The sequence below is a fragment of the Euprymna scolopes genome, chromosome 44 (genome assembly GCF_053919585.1).
Source record: "Euprymna scolopes isolate OS-2025 chromosome 44, ASM5391958v1, whole genome shotgun sequence".
Classification (NCBI taxonomy): domain Eukaryota; kingdom Metazoa; phylum Mollusca; class Cephalopoda; order Sepiida; family Sepiolidae; genus Euprymna; species Euprymna scolopes.
This window is the reverse complement of record NC_136525.1, coordinates 8,354,491-8,376,364: the sequence shown is the minus strand read 5'-3', so window position 1 is coordinate 8,376,364 and position 21,874 is coordinate 8,354,491. Positions and strand designations below refer to the sequence as shown.

The 21,874-nt window shown below is 30.9% G+C and overlaps 2 protein-coding genes across 8 annotated transcripts in view; both read right to left on the bottom strand.

The window, feature by feature from the left end:
* Window positions 1-21,874, bottom strand: part of LOC145268679 (protein sidekick-2-like) — a 363,221-nt gene that overhangs the window by 95,517 nt on the left and 245,830 nt on the right. The window lies entirely within an intron of this gene.
* Window positions 1-21,874, bottom strand: part of LOC145268680 (uncharacterized) — a 175,977-nt gene that overhangs the window by 92,843 nt on the left and 61,260 nt on the right. The window lies entirely within an intron of this gene.

Below are 21,874 nucleotides of genomic sequence, written 5' to 3'. Positions count from 1 at the left end.
ATATACATACATACATACATACATACACACACTAGCATTTCAGCCCGGCGTTGCCCAGGTGTTTGGAGGTGTATAGAGATCTCAAAGGTCAAATCGTTGAACTTTGACCCCTTAACACCCAAATTTCTGGCCGAAAACCGATTACAAAGATTTTCCCAAATCTCCATACCCTGTATATCAAATTTTGAGTCTTTAGACTGAAAATTGACAGAGTTATTGCATAGGGAAATGTACACAGACAGACACACACACAGACACTTTCACTTTTATAGATATATATTTTTAATATAAACAAATTTATAATGTTGTGACACTGGATATGTTTCAGACAAATGGTCGATTAAAACCAGAAGTCCTCGTCAGGCGACTTACTAAATGGTTGCTTTTCACAGAAGAAACCAGTCCTCAAATGAAAAAAAATAAAATATCAGTGTTTTTTTTATTACATACTAGCAGTTCCGCCCGGCTTTGCTCAGACCCTATTCATAACTTGATGTGCATATGTATATATATTAAAAAGTGTGAATATGTACGGTAATGCCTTTCTATATAATAGTCTTCCTTAACTACCATAGAGAAAAGTTGGTAGAGACTGCAGATGTCAATTTTTTTTTTAACTTTGACCCCAATTTTCACCCCTGAACATTTATTATTTTAGGCTCAAATTAAATTAAAATGTTTGACTCATGTCCAAGTTACCTACATCTAAAATTTCAAGTGTTTACACCCAAAATTAGCAGAGGAGTTTGGTAGAGTCTGTAAAGGTCAACTCTGTAAACTTTGACCTTTTGCCAGTCAAATTTTCGCCCAAAAACTGATTAAAAATCTTGCCTTATGTCTGATTACACTTTATGTAAAATTTCAAATGTTTAGACCAGAAATTGGCTGAATAATTTGGTAGAGTTTAAAACTGACCGCAATTTTGACCCCATAATATTTTTTTTTTTTTTTTTTGGCTCAAATCAAATTATAAAGTTAGATCCATGTCCAAGTAACCTATAACTAAAATTCAAGTGTTTAGACCCAAAATTGGTGGAGTTTGGTAGAGTTCTCAAAGGTCAAATCGTTGAATTTTGACCCCTAGCAGCCAAATTTCTGGCGGAAAACCGATTAAAAAGATTTTCTCAAATCCCGAATCTGTACACCGAAAATTGACAGAATTATTTGGCAAGGAAATGTACACAGACAGACACACATTTTCACTTTTATAGATATAGATTTCTTTCATATTATGACTTATTGTTATTGATTTGCGGTTTTAACGATCATCTGTCCGAAACATTAACATGATTAACATGTCCAGTGTTGCGATATTGTAAATTTGTTTATATTAATAAAATATATCTTGATCTTGCCTTTCTCTCTATCTATCTATAATATTTATATATATATATATATATATATATATATATATATATATATATACATACATACATACATACACACACAGCCTACCCACTAAGTCTGGCTACATAATCTACAGGATGCTTCCACAAAGTCTGGCTACATAATGTAGACAGACTTTGTGGACACCCTGCTCAAAAAAGGAAAAAATAAATATTTGGGACATTTTTCAGTCTAGACCCCCCCCCCCATCCCTAAGAAACCAGTTCTCAAACCTTTCTCATGTAGAAAGCAACCATTTTTTAGTTGCCTGATGAATACTTCTGGTTATATGCAAGTATGTGAATTTGTTTATATTAATAAAAATATATCTTGATCTTTTATCGAGTACTCTTAATAACCTCATTAAATTCAATAGTTATTATTCTTGAATATCTTTAACCGAGATTATATATATATATATATATATATATATATCAAAATTTATATATTTAAATTTTATGATTTGAAAAGTTAAATCTTCAAATACAGAATGTTTTTTATTGTTTGAAAACAAATACAATTGAATAAATCTTTTTCCTTAACCCATGAGTTTTTGATACTTATTCATCTCTTGAGAGGAAAAATATTAGAACTTCATTTTCTCTATCTTGCTGAGTAAACTGGCTTCAAAATATTTAAGTGCACATTTGTGGAGAGGAAGAGGCACGGAGAAAGCCGGTTAACCTCGAATAGAATTAGTGCCGTTTCACACACAATTATAGGCCACCTTGGAATAATAGGGATCATCAATGAAGAACCAATAAAAAAAAAAAAAAAAAAAAAAAGGAAAAAATTAGGGAAGATAATGAAGAGAGAGAGAGAAACAGTAAATAGGGGATACGGAAATACACACACATTATATATATATATATATATATTTATATATATATATATATATATAAATATAACGATCTGAAAATGAAGAAAATGATATTAGAAAAATATTTAAAAAATAAAAAAAAAAACAAGTGAAGCATGCATGGTCCCCCGTGAGTGCACAGTGAAGGAGGCATAAAAAAATGACTAAGTTCAGCATTTACCCTCCCCCTTCCCCATTTAGCCCCCAAAGTCCCCAAGGCCTTAACAACATGTTTAATTTTGAGTTCAGCACCATGCAAAACTGCTAAATAGACATACACAGAAAATTTTGGACAAATATCGTAAAATAGTCCCAAAAATGGAATGTTTTTATTGACCCCTAAAGGAGCCCCTGGGGCACACCCAAGAGTTATCGCGACATATAGACAAACAAAATGATATAGAAATCAGTTAGTTATAACTTTTCAGAAAGTTTTATAAAAATCCAAGACATCAATTTTTTTTTTTTAATAAGCACGAAAGTGTCAATTTTAGCCATTTTAACCCGAAAGGCACACCTGGGGGCAACAGGAGTTTTCCCGGAAAATCCGTTCTGTTGTTTTTTTTTTTACTCATATCATGTTTAATGTTTGTGCAAAATTTTTAAAAATTCCAAGGCGTAGTTATTGAGAAAAGTGTGGACAGACGAATGGAAGAACAGACAAACGGACAAGGGTGAATTTACAGGTCCACCCTCCTTTTGTCGGGAGACAAAAAAAAAAAAAAATTTCCCCTTAACTTTTCCTTATTGTTTTGACGATATAATAAAGTTATATACAGTTTTTTTATTCCTCATCATTCATTTAATATTATTGTTTGCTCCTCTTAATAGTGTTGAGCTTTTCTTATCTTGATTTGTTTTTGGAATTGAAGTTTTGCATTGTTAAGCATTTACTCTTTGATAACATATTTCTCCCAAACCTCTGGTCTTGATGGAGGGGAGACTAAAACTTATTGCTATAGTTTCAAATGATCTGAAATAACAGCAAGGGGAGACTTGATTCCAAATATTTCTCATCTTATATCTTATGAATATCTCCAGTATCAAATAACTGTTATACACTGTTATAATAAAGTTAGATATAACTTTTATTCCTCAGCTTTCATTTAATATTATTGCTTGCTCCTCTTAATAGTGTTGAGCTTTTATCTTGATAAGTTTTGCTTTGTTAAAGATTTTCTCTTTGGTAACAATTATTAGTGATGGGACGATTCCAATATTTTTCCCCCTGATTCCGATACAATTACTGATTTCAATTCTTTGTAAATCTATAAATATAGAGTTGTTACCGTAAAAAAAAAAAAAAAAAGACATGTGCAGATATTTTATCAAACAAATACAATTGTGAAGAATGATCTATCGATTTTAGTTTTAGAGGCATAACTAAAAAACCTACTATTAATAAAATAAACTTTACCAATAGTGATAATATCCTGAAATGTTTGTGAAGTCATTAAAAAAATTAACCAACGAAATAAATATACACGTTATTAAAGAAATTGTTCAAAACCAGTTACACGAATCTAGACGGATTGGAAAGTACTCAGACTGACAACAAATATGGCGATTACATCAGTCAGTCCCTGCCAGAAGTATCGACCATTATTCAGAAAATGGAAAGGGTCAGGGTTAACGAAATTAATAGACAAAAACTGCCTATTTTATTTAATGAAATGTACTAAGAGAAAAAAATGCTGCCTCTGAATGCCTCAAGTGTCTAAGGCCTCTCTGTACAGGGGTTTGTCAGAACAACCTGGCATGAGGATACTTTTTCCATAGAAGTAAACCCTGACCAAATATTCAAAATCACATAGTATTCGCAGCCCAAATATGATCTCCTCACTACGGCTACCCCACAGCTTTTCCGAGGAATGGTGCACCTTCTCCAAGTGATATTACCTCAAGTAATAGCACAAAGCTGGATACTCTACCAGACTAGATAAATTCTTGTCCTGGAATCCAGTAAGACCATGAGACCAACATGAACGATATACTACAGCGTATGAAAATGGTTAATTGGGGAGAGGAAAATTATGTTCTCAATTTCTTTACTAACTCAGTGTTTGAGAGATAAAGAACTTTAATGCAACATTCGAATATCCATGTATCTCATATAGAGTTCAAGTGTTAGACCCAGGTTGTGGGCCCCTTGATTTCTGAGAACTTCGACTGAAGTAAAATAAAATAAAAAAAATATATGAAAATTTGGAGTAAAATTTAGTAACTTAAAAAATTTATGAGAATTAAGAATGGTTTATTCAATATTTACACCTAAAAAAATAATCGCAAAATTTCATGTTTCTAACAAGGTAACATTTTTAGCGTAAATTTTACGTGGAATATTTCAATATTTTCCTTGCACGTATGAACATGCAAGCACGGACATAAAAAAATTTTTTTTTATAATCTTGCAAGAAAAAGAAAAAAAAAAAAATGTAAATTTTTTATATCAGGAACACACAAAATTAATTAAAAAAAAAAAAAAAAAAATGGGGAAAATTGAGACAACGTTTCATTTGTTTACCTACGGATGCACAGCGTCGAAAAAAAAAAAATAAATAAAATAAAATAAAATAAAATAAAACTCAGTAGACAGTTTTGGCCCTCCCACCTACCTCACCCCATCTCTAGAAAAATCTTCATAGAAAAATAAAGCAATTCTTGCTTGTGTATATTCACGAATATTATAATCAAATAAGCTTTTCCTGTTTTATTACAACAAAAATGAAATAAACGAATTATTACGCTCATTGTGATCCGTAATTTGGTGAAAATTAGTGCTATTCGTGTTTACATTTTTAACAGGACGTTTTTTCACGCCATAATTGCCATTTTTAAACATGACTAAAAAAAAAAAAAAAAAAAAAAAAAAAAAAAACGTAACTAATAAAAAAAAAAATTGCAAATAAAAAACCGTAAAAAACAAGACAAAAAAGTAAATAAATGAAAAAAATCGAAAAAAAAAAAAAAAATCGAAAAAAAAAAAAAAATCGAAAAAAAACAAAAAAAATCGAAAAAAAAAAAAAAATCGAAAAAAAAAAAAAAATCGAAAAAAAAAAAAAAAATCGAAAAAAAAAAAAAAAATCGAAAAAAAAAAAAAAATCGAAAAAAAAAAAAAAAAATCGAAAAAAAAAAAAAAAATCGAAAAAAAAAAAAATCGGAAAAAAAAAAAATCGGAAAAAAAAAAATCGGAAAAAAAAAAAAAATCGGAAAAAAAAAAAAAATCGAAAAAAAAAAAAAAAATCGAAAAAAAAAAAAAAAATCGAAAAAAAAAAAATCGAAAAAAAAAAAAAATCGAAAAAAAAAAATCGAAAAAAAAAAATCGAAAAAAAAAAAAATCGAAAATAAAAAAATCGAAAATAAAAAAATCGAAAATAAAAAAATCGAAAATAAAAAAATCGAAAATAAAAAAATCGAAATTAAATCGCAAATAAAAAATTTGAACAAATAAATGTAAATAAAAAAATATAAATAACAAATTTAAATAAAAAATGTAAGCAAAACAAAATATAATTAAAAAAAAAAAAAAAAATTACACATGCAATTTTTCATTCGCAATTTTTAAAAACATTCGATCCTGATGCATCACGAAGGCAAAAATGTATGAAAGACAAGAAATTATTTTGATTTTAACAAACGACAAAAATGACAATAATCACATCTTGGTTTCAAGCATTTTTTTTTTTTTTTTTTTTTTTTTTTTGCACAAACCATTTTTTACTCAGTTTCTCGTGACAACAAGTCTGATACAAGGTCAATTTAATTGATAAAAATTGAAGCTGAAACAAAAGAAAGAGTGGGGTGCATCTCTGGTTTGAGAGGTCAGAGATCTCTAACCTTATATAAAAGTGTGTGAGAGAGAGAGAGAGAGAATTCCTCACAGGTTTCGAAACAGCTGAGCCTATCTTTCACAAAATTCACACAAAGCTATTTATATGTCTGTCAGTTTTTTTTAGATATGTTTGGTACAGAAATTCACCCGATAAGTATCGAAAAAAATCCGATCTTAAAAATAGTCTTTCTTTTGTTGTAACTAAAAATAATTTTTACAGGAGAATATTAAGTCTGGGGGTCATTTTCTAAGAATTCTGCCATTATCTTAGATTTATGTACATCCGTTCTTCCCTCGTGTTTGTTATAGAGCATCGTAGCAAACATACCCATCTCGGACACAATATTATCAGGGAGGTCGTTTATAAATATCAGGAATAATAGTGATCCCAAGATCAACCTCTGAAGCACTCCTGCATTAATGTTATGCTATTTGGATGTGAATCCATCAGTGTTAAGCCGATGAGTTTGAAGGAAGAATTCTCAGGTAGGGTGTTATTTGTCATGGATATTGGTGGTTGGAGAGTTCTCTTGTTAAAGGAGAGCAGCTTTTGCGGTATCAGTGAAAAGGAATACTGTCAAAATTCAAAATTATTTAATTTTAATTAATTGGAATGGGGAACTGGAAAAATCAGAACTCTTAATGGTATTGGAAAAATTGTGCCGATTTTCTGATGCCAAAAACGATTCTTTTGTTTTTTGTTTTTATTATTTAATTTTGTAAAAAATAAAAAACCCCACTGTCGGTTGGTTGGTTGTTTTACAGCATATCAACCCTTTTCATGTGATTTTGAAGAAAAATTTTTCACTACCCTCTGATGAGAAGGAAAGTATTTCTTCGAAACTCCGCGGATTAAGGACTATCCATTTATCTAGTGTTTCCTTTTCAGATTAAAATGTTTTTAACTCATTTCAAAGTGTTTTTTTAACATATTTTATTAACTGTTTGCTCATATTATAAGCTCTATTTCCTATTTGGTTGTATCGAGCTTTTATATCTGGCTGAAATAATTTTATAAATATTAATTCTTTAATATTTATAATTTACTTTAATTTTACCATCTTGAATCATTTTGGTAATTTCAATTGTAATTTTCATTATATATGTTTTTTTTTTTCAAGTCGGTTTCTATTTAACCCATAGTTGGGGCCCTAACAGATACTACCACTCTGAGTCAGAGTGGACCTGGGAGCAATGCCAATTAAAGGGTCGCTCCACACTCCCCAAAGCCCACAAGCTGGGGTCTCACCATCGGATATAGTTTAAGGTCATATCCAAGACCTCCACTGTTGGTAGCAATAATAAAATAAATATTTATTTAAAAAAAAAAAAAGTAAAACTAAAATCTTTAGATCCTCCCCTCGCACGTGTATTTTTATGTTTATGAAAATATCTGCACATTTAACATGTTTTTTATGGTAATCGGGAAAAATAGCAATTTTATAGTTAAATATTTAAAGATTTATAAAGAATCAAAATCAGTAATTGTATTGGAATCAGGAAAAATATTTGAATCGTCTTCTCACTAATTAGAGAGTTTTTTTGTTTTTTTTTTACTTGGGAGTCCCCCAGTCCACTCAAGGATAAGGGTTAATGCGTTAATGGTGTAAATTGGGTAGAATTGGATTAGTTATGGGGACGGCTCAACAAGAACTTGTTTACATTGGATTTGAAGGCTGCTATGTTGTATTCAACCAGGAAGCAGGCCAGCGGAACAGTGTTCCACAGACAAGTAGTTCTGGGAAAGAAACTTTGTTCATAGAATCTGTGTTTAAATTTAGGCACAGATAGAGAATGAGGGAAATTGTATATTGTGGTTATAGCTAGTCGAGTGTTTTTTTTTGTTGTGAAAGTTTGGCAAGGGGAGACCATAGATTGGAGTTCAGACGAGCACTTTCCATGAAAATAATTATAAAGCAGACATGCTCGCAACGTCTCTTCTGTGGGGAAGAGGTTGCCGGGAAGAGAAGTAAACAGATTCTTTAGGTTGCTCCCCCCCCCCTTATCAAAAAAGTTGAAAAGACACATCCAAAAGCAATTCAGAGAAGAGTTAAGATGAGAAAATGCCACATAAACGATTGTAGATTTTAAGCCGTCAGACATGTAAAACAAAAAAAAGTTAAACACTGCGGAAATGTCGAGCAAAAAAAAAAAAAAAAAAAAAATCAAGTAAAAGTTAAGTTTAAGGATATCCTCTATTTACCCCCGCCACACTCTCGTCATATACACGAGAGCCAAGTCTGACAAAAGATTGGTTTTGTAACGTCGGGGAAAATCTAGCTCCCCCAAAAGGAGCACTCTGGATTGGGACAAAAAAAAAGAAAAAATCCTGTACACTTTGCTCCTAGAAAAAAAAAGGCTAAGCAATAGAAATATTGAAAAACTAAATGATGTCGCTCTCCATTATCGGTGAAAAGATCAGTTTTATTCAAGGGAGATAAGTAAAAAATGTTTAAATTTTACAAAAATATCACGATCCAAGGGAGATAACTTAATCCCGTCCATCAATTGCTATCAAATCTCTTAATTAAAAAAAATAATTTTATTTTTTATTTTTTTACAAGGTAGTCACTATTTATCAAGGCCCGATGGCCACTCGAGGATAAGGGTTAATGAATGTAAGGTGGTAGTGCAGTAATCGTTAATGGTGTAGATTGGGTTAAATTTGGATTATTTAAGGGGACGGCTCAACAAGAATTTGTTTACATTTAACTTGAAGGCTACTATATTGTAATCGGTCAGGAAGCAGGCTAGTGGAACAGTGTTCTACAGAAGTGCAGTTATAGGAAAGAAGCTTTGTTCGTGGAATCTGCCGTTAGATGTAGGCGCATATAGAGAGTGGGGAAAATTGTTCATAGTTGTTGCAGCTAGTCGAGTGAATTTTGTGAAAGTTTGGCAAGGGAGAACCATAGAAACTCAGATGGGCACTTGCCATGAAAATAGCAATAGAGCAAAGACAGGCTTGCGTCTCTTTGTGTGGGAAAGAGGTTGCCGGGAACAGAAAAGGGGCATCACCTACTAGGAACGGGTTTTGAACCCTATTAAGTTTCTATCATGTTTTGAAGTCGGCCTTGAACTCGGCAAGATAGGGATGCAAAGCAGCTCCTATCCAAATGTAACAGTATTCTATTTTAGGATGTACTTGGCTCTTATACAGATTGAGGATTGCATCTGTAGTGAGATACCTTCCGGAGCGGTAGAGTGATCCAATCATTTTTCTAGCGATCTTGGCAACAGAGTTTTTTTTTAAATTTTTTTATTACATTTTCACCCCAAACAAGGCACATTGCCACTTTGGTGTAGGGGGCTACTATCAGGGGCAGCAACTACTGGGGCACTGTGTTGGGATTTTGGCAGCAAGATGTTGGTTGAGTTGATGTACATGTTCCATTTCAGGTCAGTCCCAGAAGCTTATCAAGACATGGCGCTTCCCCAAGAGGGGAGCCATTCATTTCAATTGGGTGTGATGGAGTCAGAGCGATTATGATGAAAAGAGAGAAGCTTGATTTCTGATGCATTAAAATTAACCAGTCACCTTTTTCCCAATTGCATCACATGTTCAAGATCAGAAAAGAGAGATGCAGAAAGATATTGGTCATTGCTGGCCTTTGAAGTGTTGGCATAGATTGTAGTGTCGCCTGCATAAATGTCTACGAATGATCTAAGAACGGGATTTGGAAGGTCATTGATGAAGATCAAGAAAAGAGTTAGGCCCAGAATGAAACCTACATGTCAGGATGAACTTCTACATGTCAGTACAGTTGGGGAAGCAGGAACCCGGCAGGGAATTCCAAAGTCTAGCTGTCCTGGGGAAGAAACTACTGGAGTAGAAAGGTCTCTTACATCTAGGGATCTCTAGTGTGAAGGGGTGGGATTTAGCTGGTTGTCGGGTTTGTCAGGGGGGTATTTACATCGAGGGGGCACAACTGCTTGCAGTTCGTCAGAGCATTCACCATTAAAGTACTTGTAGAAAAGGCAGAGGGATGCAACATTTCGTCGATGGGACAGGGGCTGAAGTTTAGATGACAGTTCAGGACCTATCAGATTGGCGACTCTCTTTTGAACGTTGTCTAGGAGCGAGAGACTAGTGGCAGATGCACCAGCCCAGATATGACAACCATACTTCATACATTAACAAAAAATATTTTTTAATAATTTTTTTCAAAACTAAGTTGTGCGTGGCAGAATTAATTGATCAACAGAATTTTAATTGATAAAGTTAAATCGATTATGGATTAATCGATTTTTATTTATTTTTTAATTTCGACATTGTAGCTGCTTAAAAACAAATTAAATTCATTGAATATTTGTGGTTATATACTAATGAACAACATAACATTCATGGAAAGTGTGTGGGGGTGGGGGCGGAGGTGAGGTGAAGAGGGCCTAAAGAAACTCAAAGGCTAAAGGCTCTTCCAAAGATTAATATGACACTGGATGCAGAATCTTTGATGCAACAAGCATTCTCATCATTCAAAGTAAAAATAAATGTGTGGTTTTAAAGTAAAAAAAAAAAAAAATTTTTTTTAAATATTTAAAAAATAAAATATAAAAAAAATAATTAAAAAAATAAATAGTTAAAGTATTAAAAATGAATAAAAAATAAATAAATAAAATAAATAAAAAAATAAAAATAAAATAAATAAAAAATAATTAAAGTATAAAAAAATTTAAAAAAAAAAAAAATTGGACCAAAAATCATTCATGTATATTTTTAATTTGACAAAAACATTGATAAAAAAGGGTGTGAAAATGCATTCTTTGATATAACAGGGGCACATGAGAAAATTAATGTTTTCCTTCGATTCAGAAATTTCTACTATTACATAAAAGTCACTTTGTATGCATGTGTGTACAAGCGACTTCCTTCCTCATAAGTTCCAAAATGGCTGAGCCTATCTTTTGCAAATTTTACACAAAGGTAATTTATATATCTGGCAGTGTTCTTAGATATGTTGATACAAAAGTTCATCTGATAAGTATCGAAAAAATCCGATCTTAAATACAGTCTTCTCGTATAGATGAAAAATAATTTCTATAGGGGAATATTTTACGTTACACCAGTGTAACCATGGCCAGTGTTATGTAAAATATTTCCATGTAAAAATTATTTTTTTTATCTATAAGCGAAGAAAGACTAAGATCGTCGAGACCAAATATCAGCTGACATGAAATTGTAAACAAACACAGACGGAATTTGATGAACATTTTGTAATTTTTTTATTTTGCCAGGCAAATTATTCCTCGTAATATTCAATAGAGAATTATTGTCATTTGACTTCAGATCGAATGACCCCCTGTTCGAACCCCGGTGTACCTCACAATATTTTAATTTTTGCCTAATAATCAGTTCAATTTACGATAAAAGTAGAGATGCCATTTAAAATCACTGCAAATCATTTCTTCGTTTTCATATTTTTAAAAATAAACATTAATCAGAAGTGACTTTTCCAGAGCATTCATCGTCAAGCCCAGATATCATCTGATGTGATATTGTAAATAAATATAGACGAAATTTGATAAACGACATTATCATTTAAAAAAAATTTTTTTTAAATATTCTTTGCATAAACCAGAACTTTTCCGGTACCCTTGACGGCAGGTGTCAGCATTTTAACTTGGCAGGCATAGAATTAAAAAACCACTCCAGGTGTCCAGTAAGTAAATCTATATATAGGATAGCACGTGTGTTATGTATTTTGTGTCTCACGCTTACATCCAAGTGACTTGTCTAATTGTTATGGACTTTCATTTCTTGTAATAAATAATTTTACCAAGAATTCTTCATAAAGTTTGGTTTCGATTATAGCTGAAGGAACTCAATATATATATATATATATATATATATATATATATATATATATATTATTTTTAAAATGTAATTATCCACTGACACGTGTTTCGTCGTCTACAACTCATCAGAGTGGCTGTATCTAGCAAGATTCGAAATTTGGACCCAACGGTAATTTTACATTTTAATTACATTTTAAAAATAATATATATACCGCTCTCCATGTGGGGGTACCAAATTGGTTAAAAGGGAAAATTATTCCCAACTCGCATTTAGGTAAAAATGCACTTTCATAAATAATTGAATTCATTCAAAACATATCGCTAAAACAAAACAATATATATATATATATATATATATATATATATATATATATTTTACAAAAGTTTTATCTTCGGTTCAAGCTGATGCACCCAAGTCATGTGGATATTTTTTTTTATTTTTGTAATACCAACTTTATAATATATAAAAAATCGATAGAACATTAACTCTATAATAATATATACGAAATCTGCGAGAATTAAAATATCATATTTAAGCGTACCTTATGACCGGGCTACACCGGGTGTCCCTGCTAGCTTAGATAAATGCTTTTGCAGTTTTAACTAAATAGCTACAATAATATCAGAGCGTCTGCATTTACACTGAACATCTACAGAATGCCAACATCAATATATTACATATGAATGAGTCCTCTGTGGAATTTCCGTAGGTCCCATTAGTTTTTCTTAATCTGCTTATCGATGATGTGCAGGGAACTATTTCAGGGCAAGTGTTCAAGAAAAAAAAAAAAAAAAAAAAAATATATATATATAGTAATGGTGTGGCTATATATTCCTCTGAAAAGGGCACTTTTAAAAGAGTAAAAGGGCAAGTGCTTGAGCACACCTAGCACCCCATATCCTCTGCATATCCCTGCTGTTTGTCTCTTCCACTTTTTAATTCATATTATACAATATTAAATATAAAATCCTTCTAGACCTTTTTTTTTTTTTCATGAAAATGAAAGAGAAATTCTTACAGACTAGTCCATTCTTTTTTTAATAGAAGTCAATAAATCTTACCAGACAAAGGCAATTTTAATTGGCTAAAAAGAAGTGAAAAAGAATGTAAGAAATGCTGCAGAAATAAGCAGGCTCCTCATTGGTCGGTTTGACCGCCTACGATTTTGTTTGAAACTATCAGATTGGCTGTTGTTACTAACTGCCGAGGCGTATTCTTGGCGCTATCTTTTCATGTTTCAGGTGGCGCCAGTTTTCAAAAAGACAGCAGGTCGAATGGACGTACAAAAACTCACTCGAGGCTTGTAACCTCAAAACCCTTTTGTCTCATTGAGACGTATTACTGTCCTAACGTGGGGCAAAATGTTATTTGCAAACACCAATGCCCGTATGTTGGGCGAAATATTATATTCTCCACACACTGTTGCTTATAACTCCTCGAAAAATGCAATTCAAGCCCTAATTTTTTTTTTCAATTAAAGGAGCAAGGACCAAGATTTCATTAAAAAAAAAACAAAAACAAAAAAAAAAAACGTGTTTTTTTTTTAAAAAGGTTTTAAACTTCGGACTTTACAGGTAAAATTCGACGAGAACACGATGTCCGTTTTTTTTTAAATTTGAATATATTATGTATTGACCTTTTCTCTTCAATTTGTGAGTAAATAATTATGTACTTATCCGAGTCGAAATTAATTATTATTAGACATTTACAAAATTGGAGGCGTGAATTATTCGACCCCCTGTCTTTCCAAGCTTATAACTCCTCGAAAAATGTAATTCAAGCCCTAATTTTTTTTTCAATTAAAGGAGCAAGGACCAAGGTTCCATTAAAAAAAAAAAAAGAAAAAAGAAAAAACAAATAACGTGGTTTAAAAAAGGTTTTAAACTTCAAACTTTACAGGTAAAATTCTACAAGAACACGATGTCCGTTTTTTTTTAAATTTGAATATATTATGTATTGACCTTTTCTCTTCAATTTGTGAGTAAATAATTATGTACTTATCCGGGTCTAAATTAAGTATTTTCTTTGTAATAGACACTTAAAAATTGGGATGGGGGGGGGGGGAACCGTGAATAATAAAAAAAAAACGTTTGTCTAAAATATTATATTCGGTTTATTGGAAAGAACATAAAATTTCACATTGACCCTGAAAATATCGTAAAAATAGAATCAATAGAAAAAATTTGATAGATTTTTAAAATTTAAAAATTTAAAAATATTGAGTTTAAAAATTGAAAAATATTGAGTTCGGAAAATTCATTACTGTTTAAAAAAAAAAATAAAAATATTTTTTATTACTTTTAAAACAACTGTAATAGTTTATTTTGGAAGTATAATCCATAAAGAAAATAAATAACCCACTTTTAACAGAGAAATTACGAGATTTTTATATTGTATTCGCAGTTTCGTGTTAGGGGTGTCAAAAATTCCTACAAAAATTCTGATACTGCTAAACACTGTTGTGCTCTACGATTGATTGACTTTCATCATTACTTATTTAATGTCTCTCTGAGACGATTCTTAAGGTCTACATTTTGGCCTGCCACTTGTCCGCCATTTGGACGGTTATTCTCAGTGAACTCTATGATGACTACCGGACTTGCAGCATTCATCTTTGGAAGGCATCACTTAGCTCATCGACTTGTTGCAACTTTTCTTCGAACACTGTGGAGTCTTGAATCCTGCAAACGCGAAGATAAACCATGAACTACTACCCTTACGGGTGTTATTACCAGCTCTTTTACGGCAGATAGCTAAAGATGGCACATCTTTTGGAATTTGGATATTTTTACTTTAATAAAATTTACGTTGAAGTTTAAAGGCGAACCTGTTGTAATTTCTGTTTGTTTTCTTTCATTCTGCCAAGGGCAAAACCGAGGTGAGAGAATATCTCATAAGAAATACTTTTAGACTGAGGCAACTTTTTTGTTCCAATCCAGAGTGACCGTAACGTAATATGGAGGAAAATCCAGCTCCACAAAACGGTCACTGACTCACTGACCGTTTTGTGGAGCTGGATTTTCCTCCATATTAAACAGAAGTATGGCGAAAGTAATGAAAATGTCACTTACACAAGCGACAGCGCTTCCGTCTATCTTGTCGGCTGACGCAATCAAGACAGGAAAGAGAAAAGAAAAAAAAAATCATCTATAAATGATTTTTTTTTTTTTTTTTTTATTCATAAGGTATTAATTTAAAATTTACCAATAGGTTTAATTCTAAATAAACATTCAAAACCCTTTTTTTTTCTTTTTGTGCTAGTCCCAATGCGCCCCTGTCGTATAAAAGAACGGTAAACGGAGACAATAAGCGATGAAAAGATTAAAAAGGAAAGGAAAGAAACGACGATTTTCAAAACATTCAGAGGGTTTAACAAATTAATAGGGCATAACAAAACATCATGCGTGGGTTCAGAAGACAAACGGTTTCCAAAACGTACATAATCAAAACAGGTGAGACACGAAGGGGAGATAATTCAGTCCGCTTCAGTTAATACTAACAGAGTTACCTACCTTCTATAAGCAGAAACCACGCATCATGGAAGCCAAAATATATTAAAAAAAATAAAGTAATAAAATATTTTAAACTAAAAAAAAAAAAAAAAAACAAAGAAAAAAAATGCACAAAAAATTATAAAGTTTAAAAATTAATTTTTTTTTTTTCTAAATTTTAGAGGAGTTGCTTCATATTTTTTTAATCTGAAAAATAAAAGGGGGCGGATACGAGGTATCTGTAATAACTATACCTTATTCGGTCTATCACAAATTATTATTATTTATTTTTTTTTTAATCCAGTTGGGAAATTAGCAAATAATTTATTTTAAATTAGATTTGGGCATTTTGTAATAAATTGTAAATTACCAAAACAAAATAAACATAGCAAATAAATGTTACCAAACGTGTTGTTGCGCCGTTTGCGGGGCCAGTAAGTACGTTAACCCTCGCAAACTGGAGAAAAATAAAAAGTGAGTTAAAAACAACCAAAGCAAAGATGACCAAGGCGGATATCGAATGCCGGCGAGGACAAAAAAAAAAAAAAAAAAAAAAAAAGTACTATTCTCCAACCATTTTCACTGATAAAACGGGTTTGTATTACTGTACACATAGATTCGAAAAAGTTGTCAAAAACCAAATACATAACCACCAAATGTTATCAAAGGCAAGATAAGTTACTTTTCTACCTAACTGGATATTTTTTTTAGTGTTTTTATTTAATTTAAAGTGTTTATTCGGCTTGAAAAACATACAGTGTTAACCGATAGCAGTGTCAGAAATTGCCATTAAAAATGCGTGATAAAAACTTGAATAATTAGACTTACTATCTTTCGAAGTTTATAACTACTTGATAAATGTAATTTAAACCATTTTTTTTTTCACAAAAAGGAGCAAAGGCCAAATTTTAAAATAATAACAGGTTTAATAGCAAAATATGCAATTTTTTTTTTTTAAATCGGGTTTCTTTAAAAAAGATTTCAAGAAAATCAACGAATTTTAACTTACTTCAAATATAAATATATATAAATTCCAAAAAATCACTTACCTAATCAATGGGTACTTCCATTCTTCATTGTTAAGAATTGATCCATATTTATATTTTATATTCCATGTACTTTTTAAATAAAAGAATTTTTGAAGCAAGGATTAAAAAATACTGCGATGATCACAACTGGAAGAAAGGGAGACAAACGTCTCCCTTTCTTCCAGTTGTGATCATCGGTGGCCTAAAAGAGGCAAAATTAATCTCCCCTTTCTATTTCTGATATGCGTTTGCTGTCAACAAAAGATAGTTAAATATGGGTCACTGTACTTGAAAAATTATCACATTCACTCATAAGTTTACTTTTATAAACAAACCCTTCGACAAAATTTCCATTTTTTTTTTTATTCGCTTAAAGAAATACATAAGTTTTTTATTTAAAATATTTAATTTCTTCTTTATCGAATGAAATTCATTTTTTTTTTTTAAATATCTAAAATAAAACAAAAACTTTTGATCTTTTATCTTCAATTTGTTATATATAAATCTGAGGTAAGAAAATTAATTATTTTCTTTTTAATAGACATTTCAAAATAATGGGGTGAATTTAAAAAAACAAAACAAAAAAAAAAACGTTTGCTTAGAATATTATATTCAGTTTATTGGAAAGAGCATAAAATTTCACATTAAACCTGAAAATATCTTAAAAATTAAACCAATAGAAAAATTTTGATAGATTTTTAAATTGAAAAATATTGAAAAAAAATCTAACTTATAAAATTCAATTCATTTCATTACGTAGAAAAAAATTGATGCACGAGCGCGTGCAGGCACTTTGTACTCACCGTTTTTTTTTTGAGACCCCTAACACAAAACCGCGAATAAAATATACAAAACTCGTAATTTCTCTTTTAAAAGTGGGTTGTTTATTTTCTTTATGGAGTATACTTCCAAAATAAACTATTAAAGTTTAAAAAAAAAATAATAGAAATATTATTTTTTTTATTTTTTAAAAGACAGTGTTTATAAAGTGCCTGTGCGCGCTCGTGCAGCCATTTTTTCTACGTAATGAAATGAATTGAATTTTACGAGTTAATTTTTTTTCGATTTTTTCAATTTAAAAATTTATCAAAATGTTTCTATTGGTTCAATTTTTAAGATATTTTCAGGTTTAATGTGAAATTTTATGCTCTTTTCAATAAACTGAATATTCTAGACAAACGTTTTTTTTTTAAATTCATCCATCCCCCATTTTGAAATGTCTATTAAAAAGAAAATTTTTCTCACCTAAGGTTTATATATCACAAATTGAAGATCTTTTGATCAATAAATAAAATAATCTAATTGAAAACAAAAACAAAATAGTTATGTGCAAATTTACCTGTAAAGTCAAAAGTTTAACACCTTTTTTTTAAAAAAAACAAAACACGTTGACTTTTTTTTTAAAAAGTGAAACCTCATATTTTGAAAATATTGTCCTGTCAAAATTGGACACCTACATTATTTTTTTTATATCATTCAATGTTTTTTGTTTTAGATTTTTGAAAAAAAATAATTCATTGCATAAAGAAGAAATAAAATATTTTAAATCAAAAACTCATGTAATTCTTTAAGAGAATAAAAAAATGGAAAATTTGTCGGCGTTTTTTTTTTTTTAAAGTAAACTTTGATGAGTGAAATGTGATCATTTTTCAAATACGGTGACCCATAATTGACTAACTTAATTGTTGACAGCAAACACATGTCAGAAATTCAAAGGGAAGATAAGACACATATCAGCACCTCAAATGTTTGTTTCTCTCTCTCTCTCTCTCATATATATATATACACACACACACTACCGGGATTACTTTTGAAATATATTTGGTCTGTGTTGTTTTTACGTTTTTGAAATAATTAATTATGGCGGTTTTTGGCCTTCGTATTTCTCAACTGAAAGAAAGAAACAACTCCGTTTATGAACCTCTCATATGACAATTTAAAATTGCGGTATTTTTAAATACTTACTTAAAAAATTCTTTTATTTAAAAAAGTACATGGAATATAAAATATAAATATGGATAAATTCTTAAAAATGAAGAATGGAAGTACTCGATTATTATTTTATATAGGTAAGTGATCTTTTGGAATTTATATATATATATATATATATATATATATATATATTTATATTCAAAGTAAGTTAAAATTCGTTGATTTTTTCAAAAATCTTTTTTAAAGAAAAACGATTAAAAAAAAATATTGCGTATTTTTCCATTAAACCGTTTATTATTTTAAAATTTGATCCTTGCTTCTTTTATTGCAAAAAAAAAATTAGGGTCTAAATTACATTTTACATGTAGTTATAAGCTTTGAAAGACAGCGAGTCTAATTATTCAGATTTTTATCACTCATTTTTAATGGCGACATCTGACACTGCTAATGGTGCGCACCAAAGAAACACCAACACAATATCTCCTTCAACATGGTAGCCTGGGTGAGGAAAATTCTTGCCGCAAGTGCGACGGACCAGTGATTTTAACTAACAAGAGGGTCCGTGGACAGAATATGCCAGTATTGAGGGGCAGAAGAAAAGGTTGCCAGTCAGTTCGGTCAGTTAGGGAAGGGAACGAATTCTTCCATTATACCAATTTGAACGGAAGGCTCCACTGTTATTTGAAGTTCTGTGAAATTGTAGAGCTAGTTTACATGTGGAGCATCAAGATGCCAATGGGGGAAGTGCCAAAGCATACTGGTAGATTAACAAATACAGTGATTGACTGGTTTAATTACTTTCGGGAAGTGCGTGTTCTGAGATTGTGTCTGTGACTAGGAGAGGAAAGATGAGGAGGGGGGAACATGAGACAACCCAATGCAAATAAAGGAGGTCAGATTTGCAGGGTGCCAGAAATACAATCGTGGCTGTCTTTTAGCTGGAGATGAACCTGCCGAAGAAAACAGCATTTTTTATAGAATAAATTAGTGTCAAGAAGTATGTTTTTTTTATCCTCCTTTGGTAAGAATCGTCTTAGACCTGAAAAGGTAGGAATCACACTATAGTAGTACTGTGCCAAATTTATTTATTTATTTATTTTTTTTTAATACTAAAAACAAAAGTAATTGTTCTACTCTTTGAATTTTCCTAATTTTTGGATATATTACTATTTTCGACATGGCAAGCAAGTACATATTATTTTTGCTTAAAATGATATATTTAAAAAGCAATTTGTCGACTATCTTAACAAACAACATCTATTTTTTTAGCACTTTTTCATTTTGTTGTCTATATTGAAAAATGCCTGTAGCCCCCCCCCCCCAATGTAAATGTTGGGGAAATTTGAATTTGACAATGCTTACGTGAAACAAATAAAAAAAACTCCAATTCACTTCACGTAAATGACGTGCGATCCTCCTGATTGCAACATTTGAAGGTGCTTATTCAGACTGGCGCTCATAACGATAAACGAAAATGAAAGAAAAACTTTTATATTGTTCCTATTTGTCACGGGATGAAGATTGCATATTCCAAAAATCACAAAAATTGATCAAGTAGTTTTTATTTATTTACAAAAAAAAAATAAAATTTGCCATTTTTTACCGATAAGTCACAGACGAGGCCATGTTTTACTAGAGATCATAAGGGGAGATAATAAGTGATTGTTTTGAGATTTTCCATGTGCATTAGGGTTATCTGCTCTTGTCTACCAATTTGATTTTTTTTTCATCCTCCTCAAAACAGTAAATTTGATTTTACAGAGAAAAAAAAAATTATATATATATATATATATATATATATATATATATATACACACACACACACACACACACACACAGATTTAGAAGGTTATCACAATGCGAGGAATGAGATAGAAGATGAAAACAAGTGGCGATTTACAAATCAATAAGTACATACATATATGCTCCCGAAATATATTATGGATATTGTCACAGACATAACAAGTAAGACATTTACACTTAATACAACTGAATAAATATGTATATACAGACATATGTATATACTTATTGATTTGTAAATCGTCACTTGTTTTCGTCTTCTCCCATCAACAACGACTATATCTCATTCCTCACATTGTGATAGCCTTCTAAATCTCTAATACATACCTATCCCACACAATGCTTCAAGCAAACTACATAATTACATTATATATATATATATATATATATATATATATACATACACAAAATCAAATTATGTGATTTTTGGAATATTTCATCTTTGTCCCATGACTGGTACGTACATCATGCAGACATTTCTATTTTCTTTCATCTTAAATGCCGCCATAAGTGCCACTCTGAATAGGCACCCATTTAAAAAAAAAAAAAAAAAAAAAAAAATCATTGTTTAAGACCACACAGACTTCTTTTTTAGTGACACCATGCCACAAAGAAAAAAAAAAACCCAACTCAAACTGATTTTATACCTAACAAATATGTATATCATCGAAACGAAGTTGATTTGAAATTAAAATTTTTTTTTTTTTTTTTTTTTTTTTAAATTCGGTGCAAGTTCAAACTGGCACTTATAGCAATAAACAAAAATAAAGAAAAACATATCATGCACCTACTTATTACAGAACAAGATCAGAGTGCAGTATCTGTTCTGATACTACACTTCACTTTTTCTGACCTCGATCAGTGGAGGAGAAATCCTTGTAGACGGAGGCAATATTTATTTTTGTTCCTATCCAGAGTGCCCCTTTAAAAACCGCCCTTGTGTCTAATCTGCCCTTGTGGGGAGGCAAGTAAATAGGAATGAAGAGGTCATATTCCAAAAATCACGTAAATCAATCAAGTAGTTTTCTTTTAAACTGAGAAAATCAAAATTTACGATTTTTTTTTTTTTTTTTTTTTTAGTGATTTTGCTACTAAACTACATTGAGCCTGGAACTTATTTTACCCTCAGCACTTAGATTTGAGTTGTCCCCTTTATTTAATCAGATTCGGTAATGGCCGCCAAAAACACTACGACTCACTTATTTGTAAAATTTGATTTTCTTGAATAAAAAAAAAAAAAATAATCATGTGATTTTTGGAATATGTCATCTTTGTTCTGTAACGAGTATGTACATCATACAGACATTTCTGTATTTTCTTTACTTTTAATTGCTGCCATCAGTGCCGATTTTAATACTCACCAAAAATTCTGTGTAGTAACTGCCTTCTTTACTTACAAGTTTTGCTTACAATTTATTTTGTTTTAATAACCACTTGTAAACTATTTGTGTTTAAAAAATATATATTGATATTTAACAATTATTTTAGACCAACTTATTTTACCATAAATAGTTAATGGTGTTAAATAATCTACAGCGGCCATTTTGAACCACGTTCATAACTAAAGTGGAAACAAGTAAAGGCCAAACACTTGGTTTCTACATCTCCAGCTTTTATTCGCTACTGTCCCTATTATGTACGAGCTTTCTCCGTGTGAGCACTTGATAGTATACACATGAAACCCTAGTCTCCTTCGAAGTAATCTCCTCCAGCTGCAATGCACTTGTTCCAACAACTTTCGGAAGACCCCAT